An 18,187-nucleotide genomic window follows, 5' to 3' on the forward strand; every position below is an offset into this window, starting at 1 on the left:
CAATCCCTGTAGAGATTTCTGTGTGCTGAACCTTTCATTCTAAACTTTTTTTGTTGTTGTTGACAGACTTCTCAAAACACTGAGGAACAAGTCACAGAACTATTGATATCTTGAGGACCAACTTGAATAGAATGCATCATTCAATTTTAAAACTGGCTCTCTGCTTCATTTAGAATTTACTGACAGTGAGTCAAATGTGTGCTTTTGACTCTCCTTCCTTAGGATAACTTCCCATAAGGTCCCTTGATTATCGATACACATATACTTTAAAAAAATATTATTTATTTATTTATTTATTTATTTATATTAATGACTGCTTCAGGCCTTCGTTGCTGCACGCGGGCTTTCTCTAGGTGTGGCTAGAGGGGGCTACTCTTCATTGCTGCTTCTCATTGCGGTGGCTTCTCTTGTTGCGGAGCACAGGCTCTAGGTGTGCAGGCTTCAGTAGTTGTGTCACATGGGTTCAGTAGTTGTGGCTCGGGGGCTCTAGAGCTCAGGCTCAGTAGTTGTGGCATACGGGCTTAGTTGCTCCACTGCATGTGGGATTTTCCCAGGCCGGGGCTCGAACCTATGTCCCCTGTACTGGCAGGTGGATTCTTAACCACTGCACCACCAGGGAAGCCCCACATATAGCTTTAGTGAGCTCACTTCAACAATTTTTTAAAGCATGCTCAGACAAGTCTGAATCCATAGAGTCTATGGAACCTGAGGTCTCAATCATGATTTCCATTGAACCATTTGGTTATCAACTTATCATAACACAAGAAGTTAGCGCTATGTGTCTTTGAGGTGTCAAAATAGTTGTCACATGAACCAGAGCTGTCAATTACCGATTGCCCATCTCCATTTCTGAATATTGCTTATTTCTGTATTCCTAGACTTTGTATTCTGTCAACCTATTCTAACTACCCCATATTGGCACTCATAGAAATCAACAACTGCTGTAACTAAGAATTGCTCATCAACAACTGCTGTAACTAAGAATTGCTCACCATTGGTCTCATCTGTGGCTACTTTTTTTTTTTTTTTGACAGACACACTGGAGGTCTACAGCCTTCTGCTCTACCCCAGCTTCTAATTCTATAAGTATGCCGCTTTGTCCTCACCTGGGTCATTGAAAAATATCTAATAATCCTTTGAACAGAAATGAAAGAACCTGTAAGCTTTTGATGATTAGATTAAAGATTGTTACTATTCTCTAAGTTACAAAATAAATGTATAAATACGTCAAAACATTGTTTACACACAAACTATTACTTACAATAAGAAAAGTCTACCAGAACTTAAAGAAACAGTTCATGAAGACTACAGATACTGTATAATAAATGATCTTAGAAGAAATCAGGATCTGAAAATATGGAGAAAGTTTTCTTTACTCTAGTGCAAATCTACAGTAGTATGTGATAGGGTGTAGAATGGCTTATTTGAGATTCACCAGTGTCTCATCAGAAGTATTATGAGAATTTTAAAACTTATTTTTATTGCCACAAATCCTAGATTGATATTCTGTACATCTAGGAACATCATTTATACTGCTTACAAGAAAATCTAGTGAAACACTCCTAGCCTAGCATTTCTTGAAATTTAATTTTAGGACTTCAGGTGTCAAAAATTATTCTCCCCTCCCAGTCCCACCACCACTACAGAATTGCCCAATACAAGCTGGGACCAAAAATTCTTTGGTATTATTTACAAAAGGGCTGTGGGACAGAGATTTAACTTTTTCCCTCCTCCTCCAATTAGATCAATGCTTCCAGAAACTTACAGTACAAGTTACAGTTTACAAGTGGTAACGGGAACAGAGTTCACTCATTTTAAATTCAGATGTACTGGTCATCTATTGTGAGCTAATTACTTTTCTATAAAATGTGGTTTCCAGCCCTCACAGGAACCCAGTAAGTTAGGTCTCATGCTCTCTTTTCAGATGAGATCACCGCTAGTGAGTGGCAGGCCTGGGACTGGAAACCCAGTGTCTTTGTCATTTCTGCATTTCTGTAGCTCCTTTTCAGAGGGAAGATCCTGTACAGCAGGGGGTAAATTGCTGAGGAACTAATTAGGAGGCACTGGACTTAACCTTGAAAGATCACTTTATAGCCTCAGTACATTAGGCAGTTTCTTTCCTGGTCTCCTACTTAACACATATTTGGTTTTCTTTCTCCGGGTACTTACTGTCTGACTACCTTGTCTTTGGGGAAGACAGCAGTAATACGATTCTTAAAGTTGTGTTACTTCAGAAATGAGCATGAAGATGAAATGTCGAGTTCTCTGGAAAATTATTTTTATAGCATAAATCAAATGTCCCTTCAGTGAATGAGAGTTTATAATAATGGCTTGGAGGAAGCAGTAGCAATAACCTGGTCAATTTAGAGATCAGGTAGTACAGCCTTTTCATTTTTCCCATGAGAAAATCAAAGCCCCAAAAAGGGTAATGAACTTCCTAAAGTCATCTAGCTGGATAATGACAGTACAAGGACTCAGACCTAGGTCTCTTGACTGCCTGATGAGACTTTTTCTTAAGTTTATGACCCAACATTGCTCTTTGTATAAGTGGATCCCTACGAGTATGTTGGCTCTCCTATTTAAAACTGAGCATCTATATTTTCAGGCAACCATTTCTCAAAGTCATTACAGAGCCAAAAAACAGATTTGGTAACAAATAACAGGGCTGGTTATTTTCTTTAATCCAACTTGGAGGAAAAAAAAATAAACAGTAGCTTAAAAAGTAGATTTAAAGGAAACCAAACAGCATTGTCTGATTATTGGCATAAGACTTATTTGGTATTAGAGGTTTTGGCACAGCTTCAGCATTAATTGGTCAAAATCCCAAGTTCACTTTTTATATCAGCCACAGCATAATAGCTTTGGGTTTGTTTTGCAGGTCTTTCCAACCTAGTTCATTCACAGGGCTGAAAGCTGGAGTCCTTTTGAATACTGGAAGTCAATTGCACGTTATATTACATCAGCATTGTGGGCACATTGAACGCCGTTCTCCATCGTTGAAAGGAATAGGCCAGCAGAGGGTTTTGGGCAGCCTTGGCTTATACTTAAGTTTATGTGAGACTGAGGATAATGTAATTCTGTTTCTGTGTGAGAGATTTGTACTTGCCTAAGCAAATTGGCTTGAAAGAGACCACTGCGTTGTCCTCTGCTAGGGTACACAATTTCTTCTGCAGCAATTCTGCATCTGTAACTACTGTGTTTCTGAATAGAAGCTTCTTCTAAATCCTGGTGAAGCAAATACTTAGAAAACTGCCAGTGGGATTTGCAGAAGACCCTGGAGAGCCATCTTTCCCTTTTCCAATCTTCCATGTGAGGACCTTCTAGGGTATCTTTTTTGGGGATCAAATTAATCCACACTTTTCTAAGAATATTGTGAAGCAGCCCAGTCCTTAGTTCATTAATCTGATACATTCTGCAAATGCTCATCAAGCTCCAAATATGTGTTATGTTAGATGCTTCAGATATAACAGGAAATAACACATCTTTGCTGACCTCATGAACTCTCTACAGAAAAGAATAAAATAAAAATATAAGCGTTTCCTTTGTCCAAGTACACACTGCCTGTAACTGATCTGAGCTCAGAGTCTGATCCTAGAATCCAAATTCTTAACTACTCTGCTATACTTCTTTTGAGCTCAGAGTCTGATCCCAGAATCCAAATTCTTAACTACTCTTCTATACTGCTTTTAAGTGATGTGTCAGAACTTCACCTTCTCTAGAAGTCTTTCTAGCTCCTTTTGAATGTGTCTGTGGGTTGCTTTCTGGCATTTAAAGAATTTCCTTGGCCTGCTGGATAGGAATTATTCAACAGTGTAAGTAAAAATTATTTGAAGAAAAAAATGCTAATAGAATAAACAATTGCTCTTGTTTTATTTTATGTTGTTAATGGAAATTTCAAAATACATATTCTAGATTTGCTTAGGAGCAATTAAGTCACAAGAAGGACAATATTCTAAATTTCAGGCAAACTTCATGTAGCATTTGCTTGGGAGGACAAGAGTTGTGAGAGGGACTATTGGGGAGGGTGCCTTCAAAGTCACAGTTTTATCCTAGACTACTCTGGGTATGAGCTTGCACTGTGGCCACTCATATTTGCTGTTTCAGACATCCCACAATTGAATTTTTAGAACCACTAGTCAACAAGTGATTAGGTCAAAACTGAAGCTTGATATGTTTCAAGTTAATTTTCACCTAAATGGAAAACTGTATAACATCTGATAGAAGTTAAAAGGGAACACTTGTCACAAAGGGCTTTAAGATATTACTTAATTCCCACCAAATCACTTTGTGGCTCAGAATTTTCATCTCCATTTCACAGATAAATAGGAGAGGAACCATGTGAGGTTCAACATCTGGCCCCAGGCCATGTAAAAATTCAATATCAGCATAGAGATCAGAACTCTGCAAACTTGGATCCTTTTGACTTCTCTACTTTGAGGACAATGCATCTTGTAAATTGACCCAGTCTTTGAAAAGTCAGGCTTCTGTAAAGTCCCTGTATCCTTTGCAAGTCAAAACTTTCTGACTTGTATTTCAGGCTCTTTGGTAACTCGCTACTCTCCAAAAGACATGGAGGGCTGGGGGAGGGAGTATCAAAGAATCATGGTGGAAATTGAACTGATACAAAGCACCATGAACCTGATTTATGTATTAACCATGTCTGCCTAGCATCTTCAAAAAAACACTGCTTTATTTGGCAAAGTATGACATCTTAAATTACCCCAATAGTATTTCTAATGTTCTGTGTTAACTGAAAAAACATGTACAACCTAAGCTGAGAATTATGTTTTATTCAGTGGACTTCCTGACAACTCAAGCATGAGAGGCAGCCTCTCAGCTCTGAAGAACTGCTCTGAAGAAGTAAGGGAGGAGCCAGGATACATAGGGGTTTTGCAACAAAAACCAGGTAGTTGGAACATCAAAAGATTACTGTTAATTAAAGAAAACCAGACTTCTCAAATTAATGAATTTAGCACTTTTCTATGTATGGAAAGATGCAAGAGTCTTGGCTTATTGAAATCATTCCTTTGTTATGCACCTTAACTATCTAGGGCCAGTATACCCCTTTTCTCCATCCTAAATCCACTCAGGGTGCACAGTCAGGGCTTGCTGCAGTGGCTGCTGACTTGATGTTCACAACATCCTTTGTTTACTGATATAGCAGGCAACATTCTTCAGCCACAACTTCTAGCTGAACTTTGAGAAGAACTTTTTTCTAACAAAACGCCAGGGCAGAAGTAAACAAATAACTAACAATACCAATAGAACTTCATCATTAACATCTAAGTAATGACCGAATTTACCTTTTTCTCCATGGAGAGATATTCATGCTACTCTCAATCTCATTTGGACCAAAATGCAGATGATGTGTGTACAACCTCATCATTTGACCCATATTCACATTGAGAGTCTTGGAAATCAAAAGACCATTAGGGCTAATTAGAGCAGAAAAGACTGCTTGGAAACCACCAGTGGGTTCATAAGATAGGAAATGGGATGGAGAGGCAGGAGAGGCAGAGTGGGTAGCAGCATAAAGAAAAGTAGCATTTGTAGAATATCAATTGGTACCTTTTGAATAGCTGCAGGAAAATAAATCTTGTTAACTACTTCTGTTCCTGTACACTTTGCCCCTTACACTCCACTCCTCCTTTCACCGCAGTTATGTTTTCTTGAATTGCACATATTATTATAAAATATTTCTTAAATTCCTTTTTATGACTATATAACCATGCTTGAAATTTTCCTATGGAATATTATTATTTTTCTCCCTTTAAAAAAGTTAAACAACATTATATTTATACATATATATATGTTATATGATATATCGATATGTCATATTATATATATATATATATATATATATATATATATATATATATTAGCAATCTATTACTGTGGATCAACTTATCCCTGAATGTATCAGCTTAAAATAGCACACAGTTATTATCTCATCATTTTGTGAGTCAAGAATCTGAGCACAGTTTAGCAAGGTCCTGTGCTTTATGGTCTCTCACAGGCTGCAACAAATACGTCAGCTGGATCTATGGTCTCACCTGAAGACTCAACTGGAGAAGGACCACTTCCAATCTCACTCATTTCCTTGAGAGCTTGTAGACTGAGGGGCTGCATTCCTCACTAGTTATCACTACCTTAAGGTCCTTGCCAGGTAAGCCTCCGCAGCTTGCTTTATCAGAGTAAGCATGTGGGAAGAACCAGAGAGAGAGGGAACAAACAAGAACAAGTTCACCATCTTTTGTAATCTGTTCATGAAAGTGACATCCCGTGATCTTTGCAGTACTCTATTCATTAAAAAAAGAAAGTCACTAGGTCCAGCTCGCACTCCAGGGAAGGGATTATACAAAGGTTTGAGAGTCAGAAGGTGGGGAATATTTAGAACCAGGTCAGAAGCTGCCTACCACAGTATGTTTTGGTTGCAGCTAGCAAGTATGTTTTGCTTAAAACATGTATCTGAGAGAAATGTATTCAACAACTCAATTTTGTCAGAGAAGGTTTTGAATCATACAATTAGTAAAATTCTAAGTTAAGACAGATAAACTAATAGGAAATATACCCTATCCTCAACTCTTCTGATTGATAGGATGAAATATGTCAAGAAGAGATGAGTCCTCACTTCTCATATATTAATCCTGACGAGGAAGGATCCATAAAGAGTTGTCCCAGTTTTTGATGATCATGAGCATAAATGTGTGTGGGGTGGAGGTGGGAATTCTACGGGGGATGATGGAACAGTGTGGCAGGAAGATCAAGTTCTGTGTGTAGTAGGCCTGCTCTGCTTTGAAGTCAAGTTCAGCCTCTCACAACATGCCTTGTGTAAATATACAAAACAATCAATTAGGGTCCAAATATGTTTGTTGTCATTGAACATAAAATGGACCATGTTTAACCTGAGAGAGTGTCCCTTTTGAGCCTCTTATCTTATAATCAAAGGTGGAAAAAAAAAAAGAATTGGTGATTTGATTATATTTTTACCTACTACATCTAATAGTAATAGGTTCCTGACCCTTTTTTAAAATGTGTGACATTAATAATACTTATTTCATTTTAATCACATAGAAAGGTTAAGAAGGATTTAGATAAACTAGTTCTTAGTTTCTCACACTACATTGTAAGCCATTTTGTAACAGTAGAACATATATATATATATTTATAATGATTTTCAAGAAAGAGGAAAAGCAGAGCGAAACAACTGAATCAGCTTTGAGAATGAGGCTTTGTGTTATTGCCTTGACAACTTCAATGAGAGCTCCTTATGTCAGTTCACTAATTAGCATATGTTTTTATGAGTGGCACTATATACACCCTTGGAGTGCTGAACAATAAATAGACTAGCTTTTATTCTTTAGGAGCTTATGGAGAACAAAAATATATGTTGATTCATTTGTTAAATATATATTTACTGAGAGCTTATTTTATGAGAGCTATTTGAACTAATCAATCAAGGAAAAAAAAATATACTGACAAGTTCCTTGCCTTGTGAAGCATATGTTAATGTCAGGAAAATATATATGAACAAGCAAACAAATATATACTTAAAACAGATCATAATAAAGTGCAATGAAGAAAAATAAACCGTGTGGTGTAATAGAGAACAGTAAGAACTAATTGGTCATGGAAAATGCCTCTGAAGAGGTGACTTTTAGGCTGAGCACTGATAGATGAGAAGCCATATGAGAACTATGGGAATGCTATTTTATGGAGATGAGACAGTAAAATAGAGGCTCTGTATAGGCAACAGTTGACTTGTTCTAGGAATGGACAATAAGGCCAGTGTTACCTTTAGATCCATAATTAGCAGGAGAACAATTGCTAAAGACAGCTGTTATGGTGTCTTTCAGGTCATATTAAAGATTTTGAATTTACTCCAAGTACAATGGGAAGCAATGAAAAGGTTTTTTAATTGGGGAGAGCTATCTGACATATAAATATATATATATATATTTTTTCCTGATATATATTTTTAAAAGGTAACTTCATTGTTTGTGTAGATAATGGATTAAAAGGGGACAAAGCAGGATGATCATGTAGCAGGACATTGAAGGTGTCCAGGCAAAAGATGGTAGTGGTTTACACTAGGTGGTGATGGCTACCATGGAAAAAAGGGATAGATCCAAAATATATTTGGAAGTATAACTACTAGGGCTTGCTGATGTTTTGAACGAGATAAAGGAAAAAGTCAAAATATTGTTCCCATGTTTTATGCTTTAGTACCTAGGTATATGATAGCATCATTCACTGAGATGGAGACATGTACATGGCAGAGGACTATTGGGAATTCAAATATATTCTGCTAATGCTTTTACAATATAAATATTACACACTGCATAAAACTATAAAAATATAATATTCAAGGAAATGTTTTGAGTTACAGAGGTCATACTATCAGATAATTGGCAAAGCTGAATTTGGTACTGCTTCTGAAATAGGTTGTACTTAGCCATAGTCTAAAGGATGAGATGAATACCCCGTGGACAACAGCAGAAATAACATTCCTTGTATGGGACAATTTAATACTCATATTTAAATTAGTTCAGCTCATTGGACAAGAACGTATTTGCTCAGGAAGTGAACTGGTTCATTCTGGGGTGTGTAAATGCTTTTACAACAGTCAATCCCTGGATGGAGTCCTCTCTCAGAGATGGTTCTAAGGAGAACATTGCTTGGCACTAAACCACTTCTTACCATAACTTGTACAAATAGTTTGAATGAATTAATTAAAAGATGGAGTTTGTGTTTCAATGAAGTGGAAAATATGAATCTCATTATGGTGCTTCATGGAAAGCCAAGAGACTAGGAGGGGCAGAAAAGGCTTGAAGCTGGTTGCCAGAGACAACTGGCTGTGTATTATGGAGTTCTATCCAATTTGTGGGGCTGTCAGTCATTGATGAGCAGAAAGACCCAAGTCTTCTCAAGGCTAAAGCTCTTCTCTGGCAACAAATTAGAGATGCAGGGGAGCACTTTCACTCTCCAGACCAGGAGAAGCCTCTTTAGTGAATAAAGAACTCAGGATGACTTAATGAAGTGTATGTCTCATTTAGGCTGTGAGGGCACTTATGTGTATGAATGACTGTTATTGAGATTCCAGATGTATTAGGTTCTATAGAATTGAATCCTTAAGTACTAGGTCTTTGTATTACAGGCCCAATCTTCCCCAGGAAAACAGACAGATAACAAACAAACAAAACACAGAACAATTTTTTTTCTTTTTATAATAAAAATAACAGTGGATCTAACATTAAAAATAGAAATTATTTTTTCCTCCTGTGAAAGGACAAAGTACTGAGCCATCACATGCAAAAAAGATGATAAGGTCAAGAGATAAGACTCTCCAGTCCCCTGGTTCCAGAGCTGAGAATGTATTCCAAGAGAGACAGTATCTTGGTCTCTCATTTCTCTCCAAAAAAATTCTCACTTTTTCCTTCCCTTTCTAAGCATTCTTCTCTATTCATTTCCTGTTCCCTCCTCATGTCAAGCAGCATGTCATAAGTGGATATCTTATATGTGTTGTTAGAACACACATACAAACATGCAAAATGGTGGTCAAGTGTGCTTTCTCACATCACACTTTTGAAGCAAGGGAGTTGTAGCTTTTAATGGATTCTTATACCACATCATAAACAAAATATTATGGGGCCAACCTAGGGTCCCCAAACTGTAAGGAGAAAATACCTTTATACTAAGGTTTCTTCAGTTATGAGGCTTATTTCTTTAAAGTAATATGACTTATGCTAAACTTAATGATTTACTTAAATGTATTTTTCTTAGTAAAAATCAAATATTTTTCACAACGTATTAAAATGTTTGCATACAAGGTGAAGAAAAGTCAGGGCGGGAATAGTTTGGGCAGTAGTTCTCAAATATTAGCACACATCAAAGTGACCTAGATAGCATATCCCCCTAGAAAATCAGGCCCCACCCCAGGATGACTGAATCAGAATGCACATTTTAACAAATAATTCTTTTTTTAAAATAATAACTTTATTGATAATTTACATGCCATACAATTCACTCATTAAAAATGTACAATTCAGTTGGTTTTAGTATATTTACAGAAATGTGCAACTATCATCTGTAACTAATTTTAGAATACTTTCATAATTCTCAAAGGAAACCTCATAATCGTTACCAGCCACACATTGTATCACCTCTTCCCCTCCTAAACCTTGGAAACCACAGATTTACTCTGTTTCTATGAATTTGTCTATTTTGGGTATGTCATATAAATGAAATCATACAATATGGGGTCTTCTGTGTCTGGCATTAATATTTTAAAGGTGCATCCATGTTGTATCGTGTATCAGTACTTCATTCCTTTTTATGGCTGCATAATATGCCATTGTATGGATATACCACATTTGTTTATCTATTCATTTGTTGATGGACACAAGGATTGTTTCCACCTTTTGGATATTATAAATAATGCTGTTATGAGCATTTGTGTACAGGTGTTGTCTGGACTTATTATTTTTTTTTTAAGATTTTTTTTTTGATGTGGACCATTTTTAAACCCTTTATTGAATTTGTTACAATATTGCTTCTTTTTTTTTATGTTTTGGTTTTTTGGCCACATGGCATGTGGGATCTTAGCTCCCTGACCAGGGATCGAACCCGTACCCCCTGCATTGGAAGGCAAAGTTCTAACCACTGGACCACCAGGGAAGTCCCTGGACTTATGTTTTAAATTCTCTTGGGTGCCTACCTAGGAGTGGCTTGCTGGACCATATAATACCTGTATGTTTAACATTTTTAAACATGTTTAACATTTTAGGACCTTCTAAACTATTTTTCAAAGTGTTTCCTCTAGTTAACAATCCTACTAGCCATGTATAATGGTTTCAATTTCTCTATATCGTTGACAACACTTATAATTGCCTGTCTTTTTTTATTTTAGCCACCCTAGGACATGAGAAGTAGTATCTCATTTTCAGTTTTAATTTATGTTTTCCTACATACTGATGCATTTTAGCATGTTTTTTGGTGTTTCCTGGCCATTTTATGTACTCTTTGGAGAAATGTCTATCCAAATCCCAAATGATTCTTATGTGCGTTCAAATTAGAGAAGTGCTCCCCTAGGAGAGGTTTCAGATTACACAGTCACTTATACCTAGCACAGTGGCTCTCAGCTGGGGGTGATTTTTGCCCCCTTAGAAGACATTTGACAACTTCGAGAGGCATTTTTGGTTGTCACAACTGGGGGTGTCCCACTGGCAACAAGTGAATAGAGGCCAGAGATGCTACTAACCATCCTGCAACATACAGGATAGACCCTCACAAGAAAGAATTATCCAGACCAAAATGTAAATAATGACAACATTAAAAAAAAAACAACCTTGATCTAGGGTAGCCAGGCATCCTTTCTGCCAGGGACTAAGGTGTTTCCCAGGATGTGGGACTTACAGTGCTAAAAATGGGACCATTGCTGGTTACCCAAGTTTCTCAGATTTTAACACTATTGGGTGAAAGAGAGCCCACAGTATGAAATAAAGGCTGAGGATCTGGAAAGGCAGCTTCTCAGGGACTCATCCACACTCATCCTTCTAAGTTTCAAGGTGCTTCCTGCCAGCCAGGCCCTTGCAGGGAATCAGGGCTCCGCAGAGACTTCTGCCTCTGTGTCTCCATGCACTGTGAGCTGGGCCCAGCTGTCAGTGGTTACTGACTTCAAGGGAACTGCATGACTGCTGCCTGCATTTGAAGCTCCCTGACGCCTTTGCTCCTCTCATTCTTTCCTTAAAAAGAGGTATAATAATAGGCACAATACAGCCCAGGGTGGGCTGAGTGGAGTCCAGGGACATAGGCACAGAAACCATCACAGCTTCTCTGGTTGGAGAAGGGTGGGATCACAGACAGTAAGAAGCAGAAAAGGCCCTGGAGAGCACGTTCAGCCCCTCATTTCATGGAGCCTGCGCGGCCCAGCGCTTGAACAAAGAGCAGTGTGTTGAATTCATTACCATGTGGGAGTTGTGTGAGACTAATGCCCTTTAATCATCAGGATGGAGAAAGAAAACCAAAACCTTCCCTTTATAAGTAAATCCTAGGTGCCCCGCTGGGGAAGGTTCCATCACATTTAGAGACTGAAGTGTTCGCGACCCAGCTCGGCCAGGTCAAACAGTGACGGGTGTTTCTGTCACGGAACAGAGCAGATGTACCCAGACTTAAGTGTGGAGCAGAACCACCTGCTGGGCTTGTTCAAACACAGCGCCCCCCTGAAGGCTCCTGATTCAGTAGATCTAGGGTGAAAGCTGAGAATTACATTTCTAACAAGTTCCCAGCCCTGGAGTAGAGTGAGAGACTCTGGACTTCCCAAACCTTGCTACTCAGTGTGTTGAGCCCGGGCCAACAGCATCCATGCCGCCTGGGAGCTGTGAGAAACGAAGACTCTCAGGCTGGCTGAAACAATCTGCATTTTGACACTATCCCTGGTTGAATTGTTTGCACGTTAAAGAGTGAGAAGTGCTGTCAAGATTATTTAATCCAGGGGCCCATGCTCTTGCTGATCCTGTAAACCAGAGGTAGACTACACTGTAGAATTATTTGAAGAGATCTAGAAAGGACCGCTGCCCAGGACATACCCCAGGCCATTAAATCAGAACCACTGCCGGTGGGACTGTGATTTTAGCGTCTCTAGGTGATTTCAGTGTGGCCACGTTTTGAACTTCTGTTTTAAATACAGTCAACCTCCCCAACACATTTAACCCCGGGGGACACTAGAAACACCAGCCAGATTCAGAGGCCCTACCAGGAAAGCCTGCTCACCTCCTCCACCAGTTTTCTTGTGATTGCCTCTAGTTTTCCAGTCACTTGCTTTGAACTTTGAGTCACACCATCTGCCCTCCTCATGTTTGACAATCTGCTCTGGTTTCTCAAACTTTTGTCCAAGTTTACTCTCGGTTCCAATGCAGGTGGAAAGTATAATAGTATCACCTTTAATATTCATGATGAATGTTCATCAAGCTTGAGGCTAGACCACTTCAGAGCCACTTATGGTGCTTCTTAAAAACGCAGACTCCAGGTGCCACCATAGACTGACGAACCAGAAGATTTGGGGTGTGTTCAGGAACCTGCTTAATTTCATACACAACCCCAGTGGTAAGATGCACATAACAGGGTACTAATGACCCAGACCTTCTGGTATACCTTCATCCCTTCAGCTTTATTGAACTTGTAGTAAACTTGGTATCTAGGAAATGTTCTGCTTAAGTACATGAATTAAGAACTGCACATTAGTGAGTGTGTTCTCAGCTCCCTCAGAAGAGACTAGACAGGGTTATCTGTGCTGCTCAGGCAAAAGCCAAGGCCTGAGTCAATCTGACACCATCTTCCCTGCCACTCAGTCTCTGTAGCAGATTTTCTGGGTGCTACCTCAGACTCCATTTCCCTGCTGTATTTGTTGTTACCGGTGAAAGTCAGGTTCACAGGGTTAAAACGCCTACATTCTGTTGCCTCTTGCAGCTTTGTTTTCTTTTTAATGGTTTTCTTGTTTCCCCAATAATATTGCAAGTTTCTGGTTACAAGTTTTCTATGTTCTGGCATCAATTTATGTTCTCTTCTTGGGGCAAGAGGTTGTTTTTCTTCCGAGGCATAGAGTAAGCTCATCTTGGCAGTGATTTTCCAGTATGGAGGAATGAAACAAGCCACAAAGTTTGTCTCATTGGGCTCGACAAACATCGTAGGAGACTATTATCATAGGCCTGAAGGTCTATAAACAGTTTCAAAACAAGCAAAGTAACAAATAGCAGCATCCAATCAGCTTTCTCTGTTAGGTACAGGACGGCTCACAGGAGCAACCTCCCAGTGAGTCCTGCATGTTATCTGCTGTAGTTAAAATCTTGATTCTATCTTTGTGAGTGAACCTCTCACGTGAGACTCAGGAGTAGTTTCTTCCAGACTTGTTCCTGTTCCCAAATAGATAAACAACAAGGATGTACTGTATAGCACAGGGAACTATATTCAATATCTTGGAATAACTTATAATGGAAAAGAATCTGAAAAAAGAATCTATACAAAGAATCACTTTGCTGTGTACCAGAAGCTAACACAACATTGCAAATCAACTATAATTCAATAAAAATTAAAAAAAATATTAAGGAACCAGTTCTGGTGTTCTTGGAAGGTAAATTCATGTCTGAAGCAATTAGCTTAAAAAAGTCTTTAATTCTCTTAGATTATTTAGAAAAGAATAACATTAGAAGATTGAGTTAGGCTGAAAATGCCTTTTGAGAGTTCTTTTTTTTAATCAAATGTTATACATCTACTGTACTACAGATGAAAACTGAAATTTGATTCATGTAAAAAATAAATTGGCATCTGTAAAAAAAAGTATGTAGACACTGAGAGGAAATACATCAAAATTCTAATGATGGTTACCTTTGGGGGGGTGAGAATTATGGGTGATTGCTAAGTTTTACTTTATGTTTTTATGTATTTCTAGTTGCCTGCAATGAACGTTTACATTGTACTGCTTGTAAAATTGGAAAGAAAACAATAAATGTCATTAAAAATGGAAAAAAAAAGAAAAGAATTTAGGTCTACATGTTTCTTTTTCAAACTGAAACAATGATTTGAAAGAATTTCTAGATTTGAAAATACAATCAAAGTGAGAAGCAAGCATAAAGTTCTATAAAAACATCAGGCTGGTGCTAGGAGAGTGAGCTGTGAACTGGAGGATGGAATCCAGCCATTGGAACAATCTCGGGAAAGCTGGCTCCATTTCCCTCGTGCCACATGCTGGCATCAGCTTCTGTGTAAGCGGCAGCTGAAGCATTTACTCCAATTACTATTTGAAAACAGCCTTGCTGACAAACAGGAAGAGTCCAGGCTGTCTTTATCCAACTTTGCCATTTGTTTCCCATAGACCAATTAGGTTTGGCTGGAGACCCACTTAAATAGTGATATGATTTTCTGTTGAAGATTAAATTGGTCAGAGAGCCTCTCTTATTGGGGAGTAGATGACAGTGCAAAAAAGCTTTGAGTTTTATCAGAGCTGACCCCTGATACAACTATGACAGAGGATAAGTTTCTCTTTGTTGACTTCCTGGCAACACCACAGCTTTCCTAAGTGAAAATAAACCTGCAGATCTCCAAAGCTGGCACTAAAATGGAAACATACTGGTGGGAAGGGGTTGTAGATCTTTGACTCTGAAACTTTCCCAGCCTTACCTTTGTGAATTCTCACTGTTAGTGTTTCTAATCTCCTCCCATTGGGGAGTATACAGTACTTTTTTTTAATGCTCTGGCAAAAAACAGGTAAGTGAAACAAAATGGAAGTACCATGAAAGTACAACTAAGGTAAGGCCAAAGCCTTCAAACAACACATCACATCAAAACTAGAAGATAAAAAAAGGGTAACGTCATAAATCTAGGTAATTCCAACTAACATTGTAAAAGTACCCAAAAAAGTACCATGACTTGTGGTTTACTCCAGAGGACTCCAAAAAACTTCTTCTTTTGTAACTATTGATATGTGCCATGTAGTTGAAACATTATATAGTGGAATAGACATAGATTTTGGAGTCAGGCAGATTTGGGTTGGAATACTGGCTCTGGTTACCTAACCTCAAATGATGTAGTTAATTTCATTGAGCTACCATGTTCTCAGCCTTAAATAGTCACGATAACAGTGTGTACTATGTTTTAGTTGTGGTTGATGATAATCCTATTTGCCAAGCATTTCACTTGGCATTCTATTCCATACCCAGTGTTATCCATCTTTGGAGATTTTGCAGCCAGAGCAAAAAAATAGCCTATGGTACAAGTAGATAAATTTGTAAGAGAAGTTGGGGCTTCTAACAAATATAAAAGTGCTAAAATATGGAATCAGGACCTACTCAAGAACATTCCACATCTCCATTAAACTTCCCAGTTAACATCTTCCCAGTGCTATTTTGAGATTATTATGGACCAGTTACTTCTACGTGCCTTACATTTTCACCTTTTCACATGGGAGGCTTTACTGCAGTTACTCTCTCTTTGTCCCACAGTTGAATATTGTGTGTGTAAGGAAAGATAATATCTTTTTGTTCACAAGAGGAGCAATGCCCAGGCCTATGGTTAGAAAACTGTGCATCACCTAGACATCCTGGACTTTAAGCTAGCAGTGTTGGCTGAATGGGACTTTCAGGTTGTTTCCTTAGGGAAAGAGGTGTGTTTTGCATGTGGTAGGGGAACCAATTATTTAGTAGCTGAATAACACACAGCTGATTGTACTTCTATTGGCCATATACTCCATTTACCCCTCTCTTTCCTTACCTGCAGGAGGGTTATGCTTCTCCTACCTACAGAAATTAGGAGTGACTATCTGACTTACTTGTCCAACAAATGAGGGCAGAAGTATTTTGTCATGTATGAGCAGAAGTTTAAGAGCCAACATATTTTTTCTGTGTCTCTTTCTCCTCTGCAGTTTTCCATTCAGAAGTGTTTTTTCTGCCTACATCCTAGAACACTCATTTTAGATTCCAGGACAACAACAAAAAATGTGGAGTAGAGCTACAGCTGATCTGCATTAGATCTAGAGCAGAATAAAGAATAAATATTTGTTGTTGTGTGTCACTCAGTGTTGGGTCTTTCCTATCTCATGTTACGGAACTCAGGTTCAACTGCTTGCCACTCAGAAGCCAATAATCAATAGCAAGTGTTGGTAGAAAGGAAAGATGCTTTATTCAGAAAAGCTGGCAATCTGGCAATCTGGGGAGAAGGTAGACTCATGTCTAGAGACCAACTCTGAAGATTCTGCTCAGCCATGACAATTTTTAAAGGAGAAATGCGGAAACAATCCCAGTTAATCATTAAGGTAGGAGGTCAGATTCTTTATCATTTTTCCATCGTGTGCAGAACCACTGACTTCTCCTGATCTTCTTTTGAATGTCTTGCCTGAATCATCCACCTGCAAATTTGCTAAGGGGGAACTGGGGGTAGAGAGTCAGTCATTCTTTAACTACTTAATTCTTCATTCTTACTCCTTTTAATCCAGGAAAGGAATCAACAGATTAGGCAAAGCATTGTGTACATTCAGTAAAGCAAATTCAGGAGTTAGGTTAAATGTTCCTTAGTGATTTCATTTTTATGATTAAGGTTTAAAAGGAACAGAAATAAACAAACACAAAAGAGACAAAGAACTGCTTACAAATCCCCACTTGTCAGACATCATTCCATTTCTATGAGATTAGGTCCATCTCTTGTAACTTCTTCATTCTGACATAGGTTGCAATATTCTTAGAGTAGAAGATGTTGACATGGATCTGTAGCATCTCTGTTGACAATTTTAGTTGCCCACTTACACACATGAGCAGAGCAAACTATAGGACATTAATGTAATGCCCACAAAGATATAGATTGTTATGAACAATAATGCTAATCTCATTCTTTCATCAGACACTGAGTCAGTGACTCTATTGTCTTAATCATTAACTGCTCGAGCCTGTTCTTTTGCGACTCTGGGAGGCCTGAGAAATTTTGGCTTTTCTACAAACAAGAGGCAGGAGATGTGGAGGTGACTTTGTGCTTGGGGAGCCCTGCAGTGTTCTCCTTGGTTTCACTCAGTGTCACCTAGATTAGGCTGATTGATACAGTAGTTGAAGCTATTATGAATATCAAATAAGAGAGCAATGTTTACCAGTTTCTAGACCAGTGTCTGACATACAATGGGGGTTCAACAATTTGTGTTACAATAAAGTGGTGGGTATAACCTTTAGCCTACATAATAGGGAATATATACCTAATTATTTGAATCCCTCAAAGTCCATCCTCAAAGAGGCTCAGTCTGCTCTGTTGCATCCTTGGTCATTAATACTAGGGACAATCTCAGTCTTCCATAATGCTTGCCTTCCTTTCCATAGGAAAGGAAATCTTCAAATAAATGATAAAAATATGATAATGAGGTGTAGTAATTTTAATTTACCATTTTAATATATCAAAGACATGCATAAGATATATACCATATAATGGATTCTATATGTAACAATTTTTTATAGCCTATTTTTGCCTGGAACATGCCTATCTTTCTTTGAATCTTGGGAAGTAATATGAACATAACTAAGGAATTAGCTGAGAAGGAATGATACCTTACATGGACACTTTTATAGGCATAAGAATTTTTGTAGCCTTAGTCAAATCAAATAACCTCTGCATGCCTCGTTTTCTCCATATATAAAATGAAAATGAAAATATGTTCTTT

At 38.2% G+C, this 18,187-nt stretch overlaps 1 long non-coding RNA gene across 1 annotated transcript; it reads left to right on the top strand.

Moving 5' to 3' along the window:
• The first annotated feature begins 3,183 nt into the window (after positions 1-3,183).
• On the top strand, positions 3,184-17,011 carry LOC113631977 (uncharacterized). The gene is made up of 3 exons (XR_003437601.1): positions 3,184-3,195; positions 4,145-4,151; positions 16,930-17,011. It is a non-coding gene; the product is annotated as an uncharacterized LOC113631977 (long non-coding RNA).
• Positions 17,012-18,187: the final 1,176 nt, after the last annotated feature.

The sequence above is a fragment of the Aethalodelphis obliquidens genome, unplaced genomic scaffold (assembly GCF_003676395.1).
Source record: "Aethalodelphis obliquidens isolate GAN/ISIS:26980383/991018 unplaced genomic scaffold, ASM367639v1 scaffold35, whole genome shotgun sequence".
Classification (NCBI taxonomy): Eukaryota; Metazoa; Chordata; class Mammalia; order Artiodactyla; family Delphinidae; genus Aethalodelphis; species Aethalodelphis obliquidens.